The sequence below is a fragment of the Callithrix jacchus genome, chromosome 2 (assembly GCF_049354715.1).
Source record: "Callithrix jacchus isolate 240 chromosome 2, calJac240_pri, whole genome shotgun sequence".
NCBI lineage: Eukaryota > Metazoa > Chordata > Mammalia > Primates > Cebidae > Callithrix > Callithrix jacchus.
In genome coordinates, this window is record NC_133503.1 from 92,547,174 (window position 1) to 92,565,571 (window position 18,398).

Consider the following 18,398-nt stretch of genomic DNA (forward strand, 5'->3'; position numbering starts at 1 on the left):
GCACGCTTCACGTTTCTGCCCCTCCCTTTCCCCCTTCACCAGCCACTCCTATAAGTTTCAGGTTTTGGCACTGACTCTCTGTCAGGTGCCACATATATTACCCAGTCTGTTTACAGAGAACAAGCCTCTATTGTTCTATCAGAAAGGAAAGGACAATCAAAGGAAAGTTTATAATCAACACCCACTCAAAGAATATTTGCATTACTTATTTTTGATCAGTACTTAGTATTTATACACATTTTAATAATCTTTTCTCTACAATAAGCAAGAATAAATGAAAGATTAACTCTGAATCTATGGCAGAGCTCCCCTGCCTATTCACCCACATTGTGGTCTCTTGGGAGGAGTACGTAACGAACAGCACTAAGACTCGGGATTTTCCACCTTAATTGGTGCTTAACCTTGTATATTTGCTCCAGTTATTTCTGTTGAAAAACTGATGGCCTTCAGACAGAATTTGTGAAATGTCCTTCTAAATGGGGCCAAAATATGAGCTGTAAATTGTTGCTGGAAAATAAGAAATGGGTTATAAAAGCATAAGGAAAGAGAGAGAAACAGAAAAGTGGTAGAAAAATGCCTACATATTATCTGCCACCCATATAGAGAGAAGAAACAAACCTTTCCACAGACTTCGCCGAAGATAACAACACACTTTAGGGACAACACATTTGCACTATAATAGCATCATTTTTGTTTAATACATTTATACTTTATGCCTCACTTTGGTGGGTTGGGGAGGGGTAGTGGTAATGAAGGGAACTTTGTTGGGGAGAGGTAGCACTTTATCATGTATACGTGAAGATTTCCAGTTTCCATGAAAGTTCCTGAACATTACACAGCAATAAAATTAGCATTTGTCATGGGACATGGCATTCTGAAAGTCTATAGGAAGAGATTGGGGGCTGTCCAATAACTGGAATTTTCAGGTTCCTTTGATAGTTTTAGCTCTCATTTTTATTAACCAGTTGAATCTGGTATGCACTGTACTCTTACACTGTGAATAATATAATAAAAACAATAGAAGACCTACCTGCTGCTCTAGTTTGCTAGAAAATACAGTTGGACTCTCAGAAGGCAAAAGTGGAACCAAGTCATTTCAACCAATAGTCTCTGCATAGCCTCTTGGAGAATTCTTTGGTCTTTCCCTTGATGATGATTTCCTGTGAATGACTGTGGCAGAGCACAAATATTCTTTTTTTTTTTTTTTGAGATGGAGTGCAACAGTGTGATCTTGGCTTACTGAAATCTCTACCTCCCTATTTGAAGTAATTCACAGGTGTGTACCACCATGCCCAGCTAATTTGTTTTGTATTTTTAGTAGAGACAGGGTTTCACTATGTTGGCCAGGCTGGTCTCAAACTCCTGACCTCAGGTAATCTGCCTGCCTCGGCCTCCCAGGGTGCTCGAGTTACAGGCATAAGCCACCGAGCCCAGCTGCAAACATTCTTATATTCATGTTTTTTGTTCTTTTATTTTTCCTGTGCTCTCTTAATTGTGGTCTTAACATGGAAAGTCCAAACAATGCAGAAATATATAGAGCAAGAGTCAAACTAAAATACCTTTAGAGGTCAAGGAGGCCACATAAATGTGTGAAGCAAACCAGCTGGCAGGGGACATGGGGCCCTTCCACTTCCCGGAGAGCTAGAGAAAATATGGCGAGCCTCAATACCTGGAATTTTAATTCAGAAAGCTAAACAACAACAACATCACGTCTACCTCAAGTACATCTAAGACCTCACAAATTGCCAGTTTCAGCAAGGAAATGAGGGTCTCCTTCATCTTCCTGTCCACTTTAAATTATTTTATTACATGACATTATTCACTCATTTTCATGTGTATGTTCACGTCTTGTGTGTGTCTATGTTTATGTCTGTATTTGTTTAGATAGTATAGCCACTTAAAAGGTAATAGGCATTGACTAAGAGTGTCCACTAACACTAACAGTGGACAGCATAGCAAAGACTGTACCTATGTGGTCAATGCTTGTTGTCTTGTCTGCAGAAAGAGGACACTGAATAAGATTTGTGTAGTCTCAAAATTCACAGTGACTCTGCATTAAAAATGGGAGTATGTAGGAACTAGAGCATAAGCAGAAGTACAAAAGATGAGATGTGCGCCCCAGGCAGCAGGAAACTGTTGGAGAAGATGGTTCAGATTCTGACATGAGTACCAGTAGGAGAGAGAAATTCAGGTAGAGTTAAGTCAGTGAAAAAGAGCTGACTCCATTAGTAAAATAAAAAACCTAAATAGCACAGAGATCCGTAAGATGGGAGAGCTTCACTGATGATTATTTTTTCAGGGCAATGCATCATAAAGAGAAGGAGAAAGCAAAACCACTTCTGATGTTAAATGAAGAAAACAGAATTGAACTTTCGAGCAAAATATAAAACTGGAAGTTTTAAAAGTAGAGGCTTTAAGAAATGAAGTAAATCCTAAGGCAACACCAACTATTCTATGACTGAAGAGCTTGTGGTTTCAGACAATCTTAGACACTCTTTAAATCATATCCCTTATGAATATTCAGATATATATGTTCTTCAACCGAGTATAAAAATGTTGGATCTTTTTATTCCTACAGTAAGCTCTTTTTGCCTGTCTCCCTCCCCAACTTCCCCAAAGAAATATATGCTAATCTTAATTTATAAAAAAAGTTAACAGGTTCCTCAGTATGTTGGCTATGAAGTCACAACACTGAATAGAGATCATCCTAGTTGCATCTTATCAGAGGAAAATAAAACAGAAAGATCTGACTCTGTTTCATTTAGCTCTCTGAAATGTTATGCTCACTGAAACCCTCAAACTTGAGCTTTGTTCTTCCTATGGGTATGAAGTTAAAAAAAAATCTTGTTTCATTTTTGTCCACACACTCACAAAGTTCATATTTCAAGAGCTGCCTGGAAGTAAAGTACTAAGAAGGTTTTGTCTCCGGTCCCTACTCCATAAGGCAGTATCTAGAGCATTTTACAGCTCAGGTTAATCTGTAATTTAGTCTAAAGCTGTTCTGGAACTTCACAGGTTGCAGTGCCTTTAAAGTGATGCATGAATCCATGTTTAAACCATAAACTTTAAATGTTGTACATCTGCATTCTAATCTGAAGCAATCTTAAATACAGCAGCTGGCAGCAGGCTGTAGCTCACACTGCCTGCCAAGGAATCCAGTCGTTGGCGTGTTCACAGCCATGGAATTATTACGGCTGTAACAACTGAATTCACATTAGATCTTAACTTCAAGCTGATTGGTTTACTTGGCTGCACTTGTGTTTATTTCTTTCATAGCTTTTGTTTTATTTATTTGAAAGCCTCTTATTTGACATTTTCTCCAAGGAACAGACAAGTACACATACATAATTTCATGGGCTCATTTTGACTTTCTGTATAGCATCAATACACAAGGAAAACTGCATCTGGGTAGTTTTCAGAGCTGTGATATGTCACCTAAGAACAGGAAATTAAGTCAGAGTAATCACTCAGCTCTAACATGCCTCATTGTATGTAGGTATTAAGGAATAAGACACTAGATGTTTTTGTCCTCACAATTCTCTATCTTTCTTCCTCATTACCTTATAATCAGGTAACCAGGGTTAACTAGATTTCATGTTTTCCCGTAAGATGATTATAAGGAGATAAGATAAGGAGAACATCTTCTGTTCTCCTTTCTACCACCATTTCTTCTTGTTACACAAATAGCTCTGTCTCTGCCCTGTTGTTTCTCCAACCTATCCCACACACTTCTGTCAAATTAATTTTCCTATACTCTGCTTTAAAATCCTGTGCTTAAAAGTTTTCATGGGGTCCTGACTTGCCAAAAGAGAAGGACCCTACACAAACCTTCTGAGACAACTAAACAGTCTACTTACTCTTCCTAAACACTGTAGTCACACCTCCATTCTAAGTCCTTGCTCACTTTCTCATCAATTTTCTTTTCCAAGTTAAATTCAGACTTCCCTTTGAGGACAAGTTTAAGTCATCTTGTCAAAGACTTCCCTTTCACTCCAGGTCCTCAGAGATAGGTATATGTGCTAAGAGCCAGAGTTCCTGTTCATGCTCAACAATGTAATCTAAACACATTATACACATTATCTTACATAATTCTCACAAAATACCTATGAAGAAAATATTATCAGTCATCCCACTATGCAGGATGAGAAGACAGAGTCATGTGTACAGTAATGTCACTTGTCCACTGTTACAGGGCTAGTCAATGGAGGAGCCAGTGTTCAAATGCTAATCACATCATTGTTGCATTTCCTCCTTGAGACTTCTTTGAGATGTCCCTAGTTCATTAATTTGGCCAGCTTGCTTTTGCTCGTATATAATTTTATCACCCACTAAGAGTCACAGCCCACTAAAACCAGATGTTCTTTCTCATTGCCTTATGTGTTAAAGGTGTGGAATAGTTCATTGTACTCTCCATCAAATATTTCTGGTTTTTTTCAGCACACTAGATGATGGTACCTAACACCTCTCTTGTATTTTGGCATGACTGTATGCCAGTTGTGGTTAGTGAAATGTGAGCTGAAGTGATTTTGTTTCTAGGTAGATGCCTTAGCAGTCAGAGTGCAATTCACTGTCTCTTAGTCCCTCAGCTGTGGCTTTCCAGTAAGATCCCAACAGATGCCATTCTAAGAGCCTGGGTCCCCAAGTGAAGTCCACATGGAACAGAGTACAGTGGACCTGTGCTAGGCCTGGGAGAAAACTCTTTAATTTTATAACTTAGATTATTTTTTTCCCTGTAGAACAACTAGCCAATCTAACCAACAGTAGTGCATCTGTAGAGAGTTGTGACAGGAACTCACATGAAAGCAAAAACCAGAAGAACTCACCAGTTACATTTAAAATATCCAGAAAACATCTGCAAGAAAGGTGGTAAAGCGAAGAAGATTTTCACTCAGGAGAATCTGATCCTTAAGAATTTTCAGTTCAATTGTGGTCACAGTCAGGTGCTGGATCATAAAAGGAGACTCTAGAAAATCCAGTTTCAATTTCAAACTCTTTTTATAAGTTCTGCATGGATCACAATTCTCCTGTTTAGAGCATCTATTACTTTTCTATTTTCTCTTCATCCAAATGACTATTTTACAGTCCACTCTTACCCTCATTCCATTTTCCTTTGATGTGTTTTTACTCTTCAGTTTTTAAGAGTCTCCAAGTATGTATAATAAACTTTCCCATCACAGAGACTACATCCAGAGCAGCCTTCTCTATATATCACAGTTCAATTTCCAGTCTCTCCAGCAGTAAAGAAAGAAAAAAGAAGGAAGAAACGCACATGATAACTTAGTCTCAATTCTAAAAAGGGGAGTGGGATACTCTGGGTAACTGAATTTTCTCATTTATGGATGAAGATGATAGGATTTTACCTGCAGGATGAATTACCCGTAGAATGAATATATGTTGTTTTACTTCCCTTCCTTATCTTTGAGATTATAATGTAATTGTTGTTTTTATATTTAATCAAAAGTCTCCAGATCACCATTCTATATACATCATTGACTATTGTATGGTACTATAGCTAGAGCTGGTAATAATGTAGAAAATTGTGTGAATATGTATTTATTCCATAGCATTCCTAAAAGAGTGAACATTAAATCTCCGACATTAAATTTTGTTTGTAACTTACAGATTAGAAAGTGTATAGCATCTATAATAAAAATATAATTACAGGAGAGTAAATTTTAAAATTTCTAGTTAAATGATGTTATCTTGTATTAAAGTTGAGATAGAAATTCCCTAAAGAAAATAATCGAAGTATTTATAGAACTATTCCTAATAATGACTTACAAGGTTTCATCTAATGGAAACATGTATGCTAATTAGGCATTTAATAAAATCAGATAAATTTTTTTCAAAATTAAATTACTGCAGGTTTCCAATACATGGATGACTAGTGAGGAAGAGAAGTAGGCAACCAGGAGAGATTCTTGTAGGAAAACAATAAATAACATTGAAAAGTGTACTTTAGAGGAGTGGTCTGCAACCTCAACCCCCACAACTCCTCACCTGCAGTGGCATTAGATTTTCATAGGAGCATAAACTCTATTGTGAACTGCACTTGTGAGGGATCTGGGTTGCATGCTCCGTATGAGAATCTAATGCCTGATGACCTGTCACTGTCTCCCATCACCCCAGATGGGACCGTCTAGTTGCAGGAAAACAATCTCAGGGCTCCTACTGATTCTACATTATGATTAGTTGTATAATTATTTCATTGTACATTACAATGTAATAATAACAAAGTGTACAATAAGTGTAATGAGCTTGAATCATCTCAAATCTATCCCCCGACCCCTACCCCAGTGCCTGGAAAAATTGTCTTCCATGAAACCGGTCCCTGGTGCCAAAAAGGTTGGGGACCACTGCTCTAGAGGCAAGAATATGAGCACTTTGTTTTTTCTGTTGCTAAGACCCACCGCTGATTTGAAACCTTCTGAGCTAAGGGTCACTACAAACTAGGAACAGTTGCACTTGCTACTAACCAATTTAATTTGGACTATCTCAGCCAGCCTTATTGAATTCTCTGCAAACCCCCAGAGGCAGAAAGGTACTGCTGTACTTAACTGTTCAATAAGGTTTACTTTCAGGCCTCACTGGCGCAGCCTGGTTGTACATTCAGCATCATCTAGTTTAAACATATTGAGCAATCAATTTAAACTTGTTATTGTCATTGGGGTTTGAAAATTTAATAAGCAATTACCTGAACACATTCCTTTATGTTTTTAATTTCTACTGAGATGTTGTTCCATTTTCAGGCCTAAAGCAATCATGCCCTCCAGAATGTTTAATTGAATGAGTCCATAATGCAAGCCTTTTTCTTAACTGTATTTTCCTAGTGTGATTTATAAAGCTGAATGAAGTAGTGTCTTCATAAAAAGGGAGCCAAGAGCAAGTGAAAATTTCAAAGATCTGACATGAATGAATGACAACACTCTTTTTTTTATGTGAAGGAAGCTAGCTGACCCATTATCTCCTTAATACATCGGTACCTTTCCTATAGGGTAAATCTAAAATGCATATACAGAAGCAATGCTGTAGAATTGTATATATATTGTTTTTAATCCTGCCACATGAAGTGAAGTGGTGGTCGTTCATTTATAGAAGTATTTGTTTCCTTAAAAAAAAAAATGAAAATTGAGTAGTTTATTTTATCTAATAATTGTTTTTTCTCATTTTGTGTCTAAAACAGGGTCAGCAAACTTTTTCTGTAAAGGGTCAGATGGTAAATATTTTAGGATTACAACATATGGTCCTTGTCTCAACTACTCAACTCTGCAGTTTTAGGGCAAAAGCAACCATACATGATACATGAATGAATGGGTATGGCTGTGTTCCAATGAAGCCATTGGAACACAATGAGCTAAATCAGGCAGCAGGCTAGATTTAGCTCACCGGCTATAGTTTGCTAATCTCTGGCTTAGAATATTTAATCGAAAAAAATACGTGTGTGTGTGTGTGTGTTTGTGTGTGTGTGTGTTTTGTTTGGTTGGTTGGTTGGGGTTTGTGTTGTTAGTTTGTTTACTTATTTGTTTGTTCTGCCAAACACATGAATTTTTTTAGAGGTTCCCTTAGTAGGTTTTCTTTCATCTGTCCCATAAATGCTGATATTTCAAAGGATTTTTTTATTTACTTCTTTTAGGGGTAATACATTTTTAAGCCATCCCCATGACTTCACTTATCATTTAAGAAATGATGTCCCACGGCTTCATTGGGAACTATGGCTAAACATCATCCTGATTTGATCTTTTGCCACAAGCAGGCTGGTGTTGCCATAGAAGACTGTGTGATTTGTGACTCCTATGAGCATCCCTGCACTCTGGTGCACATACGTGATGAATGTAACTATGGATCTTACCAGGGGCACTGTGTGATCTGTGGAGGCCCTGAAGTCTCTGATGCCTATTATTGTAAGGAGTGTACCATTTAGAAAAAGGACAGAGATGGCTGCCCAAAGGTTGTTAATTTGGGGAGCTCTAAGACACATCTCTCCTATGAATACAAAAAAATACAGCTTCAAGAAGAGGTGAATGGTCGGTGGCCATTCCCCCCACATCAGGCTGCTCAGCTGCCAGAAAAGATGCCTACTACTACCAGAAGAAAGGGAGCAGAGCCCAGAGAATCACCAGGAGTGCCTGCTGGTGTACTGGCAGCTTGCCATTCTCCTCTCACCCAGACATGTGGTATGGATGGAAAAGGATTCTTCACAGAGCACTCTGGCACTCTGTATCAGAGAAAAACTGATACATTAGTGAATAGTGTTTCTTCAATTTGAGAAGCAAAGATCTTCTCTCCATATTGATATGTTCTCCCCCAACCAAGATCTTCTAAAAGGAAATAATATTTTAGTCTTCTGCTTGATAAGTTGACTGTGAAGCTACACCCAGTAAAAAACATGTTCTTGCAGCAGCTCTGGCGGCAGCTGTCCTTGAGGAACCTTCCATGTGTGGTGGGAAGCTATCAGAACAAGAAATGCAGGCATTTACTCTTTAAACACTTGTGCTAGTTTTAATGTTATTTTGTTCTGAGAAATTGGAAACCTTTTCTGTTGCTATTATATTAATAAAGTTGGTGCTTATTTTCTGGTAAAAAAAAAATTAAATAAATAAAATTAAAAAAGAAATGATGTCTCCCAAATTTTACCTTTAGTCCATAGCTTTCTTCTAAATGCCAGAACATCACACCTAATGGTGTATCTTCTCCCCAGAAGCCCAACTATAGACATATTACAGATACATCAATCTATGTCCAAATTAGAACATGTTTTCTTTCCTATCAGCTTTCCATGTATCCTACCAAGCCATAGGAATATAACTCCTCCCTGAAGTACTCTAATTCTTTCCTTTCCTTCCAATTCGATATCAATTGTTCCCAGTTTCATCTCCTAACTGGCTCTAAACTCCATAGTTTCCTCACCATCTCCACAGTCTCTGCCAAAAATTTTTGTCTCCTTCCTGAAATATCATTAAGAATATATGCATAGATCCCCCATTCTCCAGTATTTTTTCTTTTCAAAAGCACACCACACTGCTGTTGCTTATTTTTCTAAAATGTCACTTTTTGACTGAATATCTACAATTATTTCTTTTCCCTACCAAAAGATCAACACAGAATAAAAAGCTTTTCCAATACCATCCTATCTACCCTGCCTTACTTCCCTTCACCTCTACCAGTGCTATCCCACTTGCCCCAGGATTTCATGCAGAGGTCATACTGGATAATATCTCTCCTTTCTTAGAGAAACGTTGAATGATTATACATTCAATATCACTGGACATTTTTGCACACTAGATTATGTCCTTTCCATGTTCCACATACTATGCCAGATTCTGAGCATATAAATATGAAAAAGACAAAGAGCTTACAAGCTTACAGTATAGCTGGGACAACCAAATCAAACACATAATGATAATATAAAGAGATAATATGAGAAGGAGCACAGTATCGTGGTTTAAACATGGACCATGGAATTGCATTATCTGAATTCACATTCCAGTGTTCCTGTTGGCTGAGGGACATTTGGCAGGTTCCTTAATGTCACAGTCCATTTGGGCTGCTATAACAAAATGTCATAGACTGGGTAATTGATAAACAATAGAAATGTATTTCTTACAGTTCAGGATGCTGAGAAATCTAAGATCAAAGTGCCAGCAGATTTGGTGTCAAGTGAGGGATTGCTCTCTGCATCAAAGACAGTGTCTTCTAGCTCTGTCCTCACATGATGGAAGAGCAAACAGGGATCTCTGAGGACTCTTTTAAAACGCACTAATTTCATTCTTAGAGTGGAGCTCTCATGAACAAATCACCTTCCAAAGGCACCACCTTTTGCTACCATCCCCTTGGTGATTAGGTTTCAACATACGAATTTGGAGGGATACAAATATTCAAGACCTAGAAACTGGCTTCTCTGTGTTTTATCAATAGATAATTCATCAGCAAAATAATGGCATAAAAAAACCTATCTTAGGGGATATTGCAATGATTAAAGGAGTAAATAATTTGCCAATTCCTTGGAACAATGTCTAGCATAGGAAGCACTATAAAATATAGACAGATAAATAGATATAGGTATATATAAATGATATAAACCTTTATAAAATATATGTGTATGATGTATATCCATAAATATGTATATACTGCTTTATTAGGCTGTTCTTGCATGGCTATAAATACCTGAGACTGTATAATTTATAAAGAAGAGAGGTTTAATTGGCTCACAGTTCTGCAGGCATTACAGGAAGCATGGTGCTAGCATCTGCTTGGCTTCAGGTGAAGCCTCAGGGAGTTTTCAATTATGGCAGAAGGTAATGTTCAAGCAGGCACATTACATGACAAAAGCCAGAGCAAGTAAGAGAGTAGGGGAACAAGGTGCCACACACTTCTAAACAACCAGACCTCATACGAATTTCCTATCAGGAAAATAGCACCAAGCCATGAGGGATCTGTCCCCATGACCAAAATACCTCACACCAGGCATAACTTCCAGCATGGGGGACTCTTATTCAACATAAAATTTGAGTGGGGACAAATATCCAAACTGTATCAATTGCATATATGTGTGTATATGTATATAAATTAGTATTATTAGTTAGTCAATAATAGAAAAACTGGCAAGGAAGCAAATAATTATACATACAGAGTGAGGAAACATTGAAGAAAGAAGGCATTTCCATGGAACTTGGAAAATGAGGTGACAATTAAGAAGGAGAATCAGGCTTTAAAGCCAAGTTAGTCTGTCTCGAAAGTTCGTTTTATACTGGTGTGTTCTAAGAATCATGTTTATATTAGTCTTTTATCGCAGAATTTTTATATAAAAGTTCCTGTGCATATTGTTTAGTTTTTACACAAACTCTAGCCTTTAATGACTACAAGAGTTCATGATTATGAATCTCTAAGCCTTTCTTTATGTCAATTACCTTTCCTTTCATGTCATTTTTTATGTCTAGAGGCAACTGTGATAGAGCGAAAAGGAGGTTTTAATCAGAAGTTTTAAGTCACAAATCCAGATTTCTCTATGTCATGGGGCAAGTTACTTTAACTCTGGTGAGACTTTTCTTATGCATAAAATGGAGATGGGGGTACTTTACTTACAGCACATAGAAAAGGATTAAAGCAGTCACTCACTGCCTGGAAAAACACCTGTTTTCAAATTCCACCCGTCCTTTCAGACCCATCTCAAGCTCACTAACTTCTACAAAACTTTCCTGCCCATTGAAAATCAGTGATCACCCATTATTATAAACTTAAATCACTGTCTGTATCACTGAGGCAGTTCTTGATTATGAGACTTTTTCCTTTTATCATATCACTGTGTTACTATTTAATAGTTAATATGCATGTAATTTATTTACCCAAGTGGATCCAAAACCTTTGGTTGATATATAGTATATTATACAGTGTATATATTCGTAATAACACTGTTTCAAAGACTGTGCTAAGCACACAGTGGGGTTAATAGATATTGATTAATAATAAATAAAAAAATAAACTGAGAAAAGGGAAAGTAAAACCAAATGTAATCTTAAAACAAGTAATGGAACACATACATTGTGCTAAAATAATTTTACATATACCTTCATTATTACACTATCTGTAACAAGGTAAATTGTTACAGATAACAATTTGGTTTATAGAAAACTTTGGTCACTAGGTTAATTCTGAAATAAAAGGTGGATGAGCACCTACTGGGTGCTAGGGCTGAGGCTTACAGGAGAGCATGAGACAACAGGTTGTTTCCTTCATGGAAAATGAAATGCCTGAGATGACTTCAGCCTCAGCCCAGAGCACATCTTTTACATTAAATTTGCTCTTCATCAGCAAGACTGAGGATCTGGAAGTCTAACAAAATGTATAACACACAGTAGGCACTTGGTTAATGAAGGTATTTGGCACATGTTGAAAGAGGGAAATTAGAAATTATAGAACAACATAATAATCTTAGGATATAGAGATTAAAGTGGAGCTGGGTAGAAAATTAAACTTAAGCAATATCCTCTAAAAGAGTATGACTCAGAGAAAAAAAATTCACATAGTAAAGACAGGAAAATCAAAAGTGCAGAGCTAGAGAAGACTTTACCAGCAAGAAATCTTAACAAACGTTTTTCATGTATTTTCATGGCATTTGTTAAGTTGTATATAAATGCTATGACCATACTTTCAAATTTTAACTATGCACACCCTCTCCTTCAAACACTTCCTTATAAACCCAAGTCTTATTCTCACATTAGTATTTTGATAAAGTAGAAATTTTTATTTTTCTTCCCTTGATGCACTCTAATTTTAAAGAAAGCAGAAATCACATGTCTGACATACATACAGACACATAAATATGCTTTGTCTTTAGAAGAAAAGAAGGAAAATTAACATTTATTTAGTCTAATTGTGAACCTAGTATTTATACTTCCTATTTGGATAGACAGTATATAGTTGTGCTTTTAACTCATATACATGGCTAAGTGGTCCACAGACTGAACGGTGACTAGGGTTTCAGTGATTTTGAAATAGTTGTATTTTATTAGCCCTTGGAATGACAATAGTGCTTAAATATATACAGTTTTTAAAAGCCCAGAACTTTTTTAGTATTAAAAAAAGCCCTGTACTCAACTTATTTTTAAAATATGGACTAAAATACTCAAAACATAAAATGAACTTAGCTCTTCTTTTGCCTTTTAATCATTTGAGGCAGCAAATTAATCCTGATTAAGTTGAACATCTTTCATTTTCAGTATTCATTTTCTATAAGCAATCCTAGTTTAAATGCTTTGCAGCCTAAAGAAATTTAATTTTATTGCTTAATTTTGGGATGATAAAAAATGGGTGAAGGAGGTAATAATCACAACTCTAAGTGGTACATGACATTCCTTATGCAAACAGGCTTTATTTACTTGCCTTCTTAAAATTATAAAGTAATTTCAATAAACTGTGTCTATACAAATGCAGAGAGCATCCTAAAGAGAGGATTTCATGTTAATGTATGCCAGATACAATAATTCTTTATTTTGTACATTCTAATTCTCTCTCTCTCTTTCTCTTTCTCTCTCTCTCTCTCTCTCTCTCTCTCTCTCTCTCATGTGCTGGAAACACCACTAGGAAGAGGAAAATATAGACTTTCTTAGACTTCAAATTAAAAAAAAAAACAACTCAATGAATTGTCTTGAGTATCTTAAATATTAACCCTTCTACTAAGTTTTGTTTTTAAATCTAAAGTGCATGTTGCATTAAAAGGCAAATATTGTATTCACTGACTGATTGCAACAAATACAATAGCTCTTCTTATCTTTCTCATTTCTGTGTTCTTTCCATTACCTTGCTACTTTAGATAGTTGTACTGGGGGTGGGGTCAGTGAGAAGGGGTGATCAATTAGATGAACAGGTTCTATTACTTTGTGATTAATAGACGATTTTATATTGTTAGATATAAACAATAATAAGTCAGGGTCAGCACAGTATTTATAAGATGGGGAACAGAAGGAAAATTGTTTATGTAACAGGTCACGGACTTGAAAAAGCTTTTATTGTCTTGGCAGGCTTGATTTCATCGCCTTGTCCTCCTGAGCCAGAGAGAGGAGCTGTCCAAATTATAGATATGAAGGCTAAAAAGTACTTACAACCTAGGTCTACCATTCCTGCAATGCTATTTGTGACAAGCTGGCATTCTGGAAATGCCTCTTTCAACAATAAGAAAGACATTATCCACAGATTCAAACCTTCTCTCAAAGCCTACTTTGTTTCCCGTGTGTGCTGAGCAATGTTGGGCAAGCAAGTCTAGGCCCACCTACTGTTTGCTTCACCTCTAGCCCATCTCCATGCCTGATTACCCCTATAATAAATCATTTTCCTCCAACATAAAGCTCCAAAAAGACTGAAAGCCATTTCTTTTTACTACTCCTTAAGTGGTATGTATTTTTCTCTACTTGCCCAGTTGAAATAGCTGTAATATACCCCAGAGGGTATTGTTTCTGTCAAGCTCAGAGAAGCAGCAGCACCGCACTGTGAGGTGCATCAGTACTGATGCAGGCAGGTTCAGGAGCCCTGCAGACTTCCAGAGACCTGCCATCCAAATGAGAGAGCAGAGTACCTGTGAAGGACAATGCTGTTCAAAGGGAGCTAAAAAGCTTGAATTAATGGTAGAGGAACCGCGGGAGGTGATTGAAAGGCAAAGATGACTCTACCACAGAAAGGAGATTCCCCAGTACCCAACAAATTGTTCCTGCTTGGAAGTGAGGAATGTTGTAAAGACATTCCATGACTTATCCTTTCAATAACATGGATATGAATTAAACTTTTTTTTCCAATAACACTAGAGGAAAGCTAAAGAGTAGACTGTTGCTCTGGCTCTTAAAGCCCTTGTTCTAATTGCTTTCCAGGTAATCCAAATTATGTACTTATGTACCATCAAATATCTGTGTACTTCTTTCTTCTCCAGGCATGCCTTGTGATTGGGCTAATCATGAACATATACTGGCATCCATTTAGAAGAACTAAAATTATTTTCCTCTTCAACAAAGAAACATCTGTGCCAACAAGAAAACAGAAGAAGGAGGTGGAGGAGGAGGGAGGGGAGGGAGAAGGGGGAGAGGGAGAAATAAAAAGCTTGAAGTCTCCCTGACTTGCAAAAACAAACAGTACAGAGTGAGGCTGAGCAACTCTGTGTAGGGAGAAACTCCTGTAATCAGAGCCAGGAACTCTCCAATGGGAGAACTCAACAGTAGTTGTATTTAAAAAAAAAAAAAAAGAAAGAAAGATTAAAAAGGAAAAAGACAAAGAAAAGGTATAATTACAGATGGGGGAAATGTGGACTAAAATACTGCCATGAGAAGCCTAGAGACTGGTATTCTTTAAGCATCTTTCAAGTTGTTCCTTGCTTTAAGCTGCATGGACCTGTCAAGAGACAGAATGGGGATTTGGCTCTTTAGGTGAACAAAATGTCAGATGCATGCACATCTGTGTCCCTACATGAATAAAGTTAGCAGATGGATACAACTGGCCCTGCAGATATAGCATTTTATGCTTGTCCACACAGGTCTCACCAGCTCAACCCACACTCAGCAGCTTCAAATCCGTGGCATGATAATCAACGTCACGTCAAAATTGTGCTATAGAACTTGTGTTGTATTATCTGCTTACATTTAATGCCTTCAGATCTCAGCATGTCTGTGAGAGTTTGCATAACTCATGTAAAGGTTCTTTCCGATCCCTTAAAGTAAATAGAAGTTATGAAGGGATGAAATTTTACTAATCTGTATTTCCGCTCTGTAATCTCACTGGCAGGCATTTCGTCACTGCATGCATGCTTTCCTGAAAAGAAAGTATTTTCTAACCAAGTACAGCTCTTTTAATGACCATGAAGCAGTCTTTTATTCTGAAATAGAACCAAAATAAACACCTTACTTAATGCTCACACATTAAAATTCCAGAGTATTAGTCTTAACCATCTCCCATAGTTGAATGCTAAGCTCCTTCCATTAAAATGTGTCTAATCCTCAGATTTTGTTTTGCAAGATTCTGAACTGAGCCATGAAAAACTTTCTAGGAACATCAATATTCTCTTCTTCCTGTGCAACTTCCACTGCCATGGATAACTAACTGTAAATAACATAAGAGGAAGCTTGCAGCACATGCCACCTTCTCTCTGGGACCTAAGATGCATATCAGGAAAAGAGATTAAGATGAAAAGAGGGCGTTGACTCAAAAGGAAATGACAGGGTCTTTACAAACACGTTTTCATTAGAACAAGGGTTCCTCTGATTAACCTGGCCCTGAGTCTTTGCTATATAGCACAAGGTTGCAAAAATGAACAAAACCCTTGTGGGAGCTCAGAAGGAATAAACTGAGCTAAACATATGGCATTTTTCTTTATTATATATATGTTAGTAAGGACATCATAGACATTATTAAGTAGTCAAAGAACCAAGGAGAATAACTTGATTCTCTGCTGCTCCAGCTCACTATTGGAAAAAAAAAAAAAAAAAAAAAAAAAACGGGGGAGATGAAACAAAAGATATAGAAAGAATGAGGAAGATGATTATAGTTCACTGTAGAAAGAGTTTTCTGACAACCACAGCCAACTGTCCAACAGTGAAATCAGCACCTTAGGTGAACTGGCCATTACAAAGTTTGAAGTTCAGGCAGAGGTCCATCATTCAGGAATACCCTTTGAGCAGTTGCTGCCATGGGTAAAGACTACGATAAAGTCTTATGCATTCTATAATAACTCATAGCAGTGGAAACTTCTCTACATATTCCTTACACCTTCAAAATGACCTCCATTTCACCAATTTAATACTCACTACCATGACTCAAGTAATAGCCACAAAATTATCTAATCTTGTAACAACAGTGAAGTTAATTCAATATAATGTCAATAGTTTCAATTACTTAATTGAGATAAGAACAGCAGCTCATGATACAACCCTCAATGTAGTTCTCTCCGTTAGAGAATATAAAAGTATTTTTCCAAAGAAAAACTTGAGAAAACATAGCAGCCTTCCAGTTTGAAAACTAGTAGTAAAGATGTAACACACGTGGAGCACCAGATGTCCCAGTGTGGTCTGGTTAATTGAAAGCTATAATCCCTACATGTACAATCAGCCTCACACATGGCCTGTTAATTCAATTGTCCTGTTGGTTTGCCCATTCATGTTCCTGAAGCATTTTGTATTCCTTTTTCCTTTGCTCAAATTTGCCTCTCGCCTGGCAATTAAATCAGTTTTTTTTAAAATCTGTCTCAAAGGGCATGCAGATGTATGCCCATATAAGTTGGGTCTTCAAATAAAGAATGGCCTGAAAAATTTTCAGAATTGTCTATGTGTATGTTTCTTTAATCTGTGAAAGATGGAGCAGACTTGATATATAATTGATAATATCCCTGTGTTGAAAGTAGAATCTTCCCACTTATAGAAGGTCAAATTTCTGGAAACTTCAACACAATCATCAATTAAAAGGAATCTAAGAATAAACTAAACATATCCAGGCAAACACATACACATGTGTGCATGCACACACATACACAGGCACACAGAACTCTTGAGTACCTGAAGATTTTGTGAGGACTCAAAAAGAGACCATTCATGTGATGTCATGGCTGAAGACTTAGTGTCTTATCTGAATTGTTGAAACTTTTAAATAAATGTGGTCATACATTGCTTAATGATAGGGATACATTCTGATAAATGTGTCATTTGGCTATTTTATTATTGTGTGAACATCATAGAGTGCACTTGTACAAACCTAGATGGCTTAGCCTACTACACACCTACGCTATATGCTACTGCCTATTACTCCTAGACTAAAACCCATATTGCATGTTACTATGCTGAATATTGCTAGTCAATTATAACACATCATAAGTTTTTGTGTATAAACACAGAAAGTATATAATACAGTAAAAATAAAATATAATCTTATGAGACCACTGTCATATATATGGTCCATCACTGACCAAAATGTTATATGAGCACATGACTGAAACATGCTGATACCCTAGCCATGAGCAACTTAGAAGAAACAAGCTAGGCGAAGGTAGGAGAACAAGGGAGAGATACTGGAGGCAAACAGAAAAAGAAAGGCCAGAGAGAAGACAACTAACTACTTGATTTAGTTGGAGAAATAAACTAAATAGCATGAGCAAATCATAAAAATGCTATGTAGCTCAGAAAAACTGTGAATGTTCAATAACATTACAATAATCTGTTTGACAAGGATGACAATATTGAGCTAGTAAAACAACATGTGTCCTTTTCACTTGCCCCTTAGCAACAACTACCTTTTGAATCAATGGCATCAGTTGTTTCAAGGGGCAACAGTACTGAGCCAAGTTCAGAAGAGTCATTGCTTGGTTTGAAGTTTCAAAATGAATTTTTTTCAGGTTGAGTCAAGTATTTTCTTTTTTTGTTTGCTGGAATTGGGCTTTTTTGAAAGAGAAAGTGATTTTCTTAAAAACACAGGTATAAGATTTTTTTTTAATACAATGTCATGCCATGGGAGATTAAGATCAGAGAATTTCTTCTGTGAGTCACAGAACAAGGAAGAAGAAAGATGTGCTATGAGAACAGCTTTTAAAATAAATGAAAAAGGCTTGCCGGTGCTGGGAGAAATTGGACAAAAGAGAAGGGCAAAGTGTTTGATGTGAGTGATGTTGTCTGACTCTTGTCTTTCTCCAAACTCAGGTTAAACATTAGGGCTGAAGGAATATCCTAAAAACATGCAAATTGGTTTGAAAAAATGTAAAAACATTGTGTGCTGAGACCTTGCTTCCCTGGGCTACTGCAGGTCTCTTGGAGGATCTCCTGCAATGATGTTCTTGGTGCCCCACTCAGACCTCCTCAGATCTCTTTTGCTACTGCTCCTGTCCCCTAGATTTTGTGTGCTTTGTCACAATCTGTGCTCATTTGCCCTTCAGGGTTTTG

The 18,398-nt window shown here is 37.0% G+C and overlaps 1 long non-coding RNA gene and 1 pseudogene across 1 annotated transcript in view; both read left to right on the top strand.

Annotated features, from left to right (window-relative positions):
- LOC118151410 (uncharacterized) overlaps positions 1–13,845 on the top strand; it is a 55,296-nt gene extending 41,451 nt beyond the window's left edge. The window contains exons 3-4 of the long non-coding RNA XR_004739681.3: positions 10,938–11,034; positions 13,518–13,845. This is a non-coding gene — a long non-coding RNA (uncharacterized LOC118151410). The remainder of the gene's footprint in view (positions 1–10,937; positions 11,035–13,517) is intronic.
- On the top strand, positions 7,696–8,485 carry LOC118151409 (PHD finger-like domain-containing protein 5A pseudogene; annotated as a pseudogene).
- Positions 13,846–18,398: the final 4,553 nt, after the last annotated feature.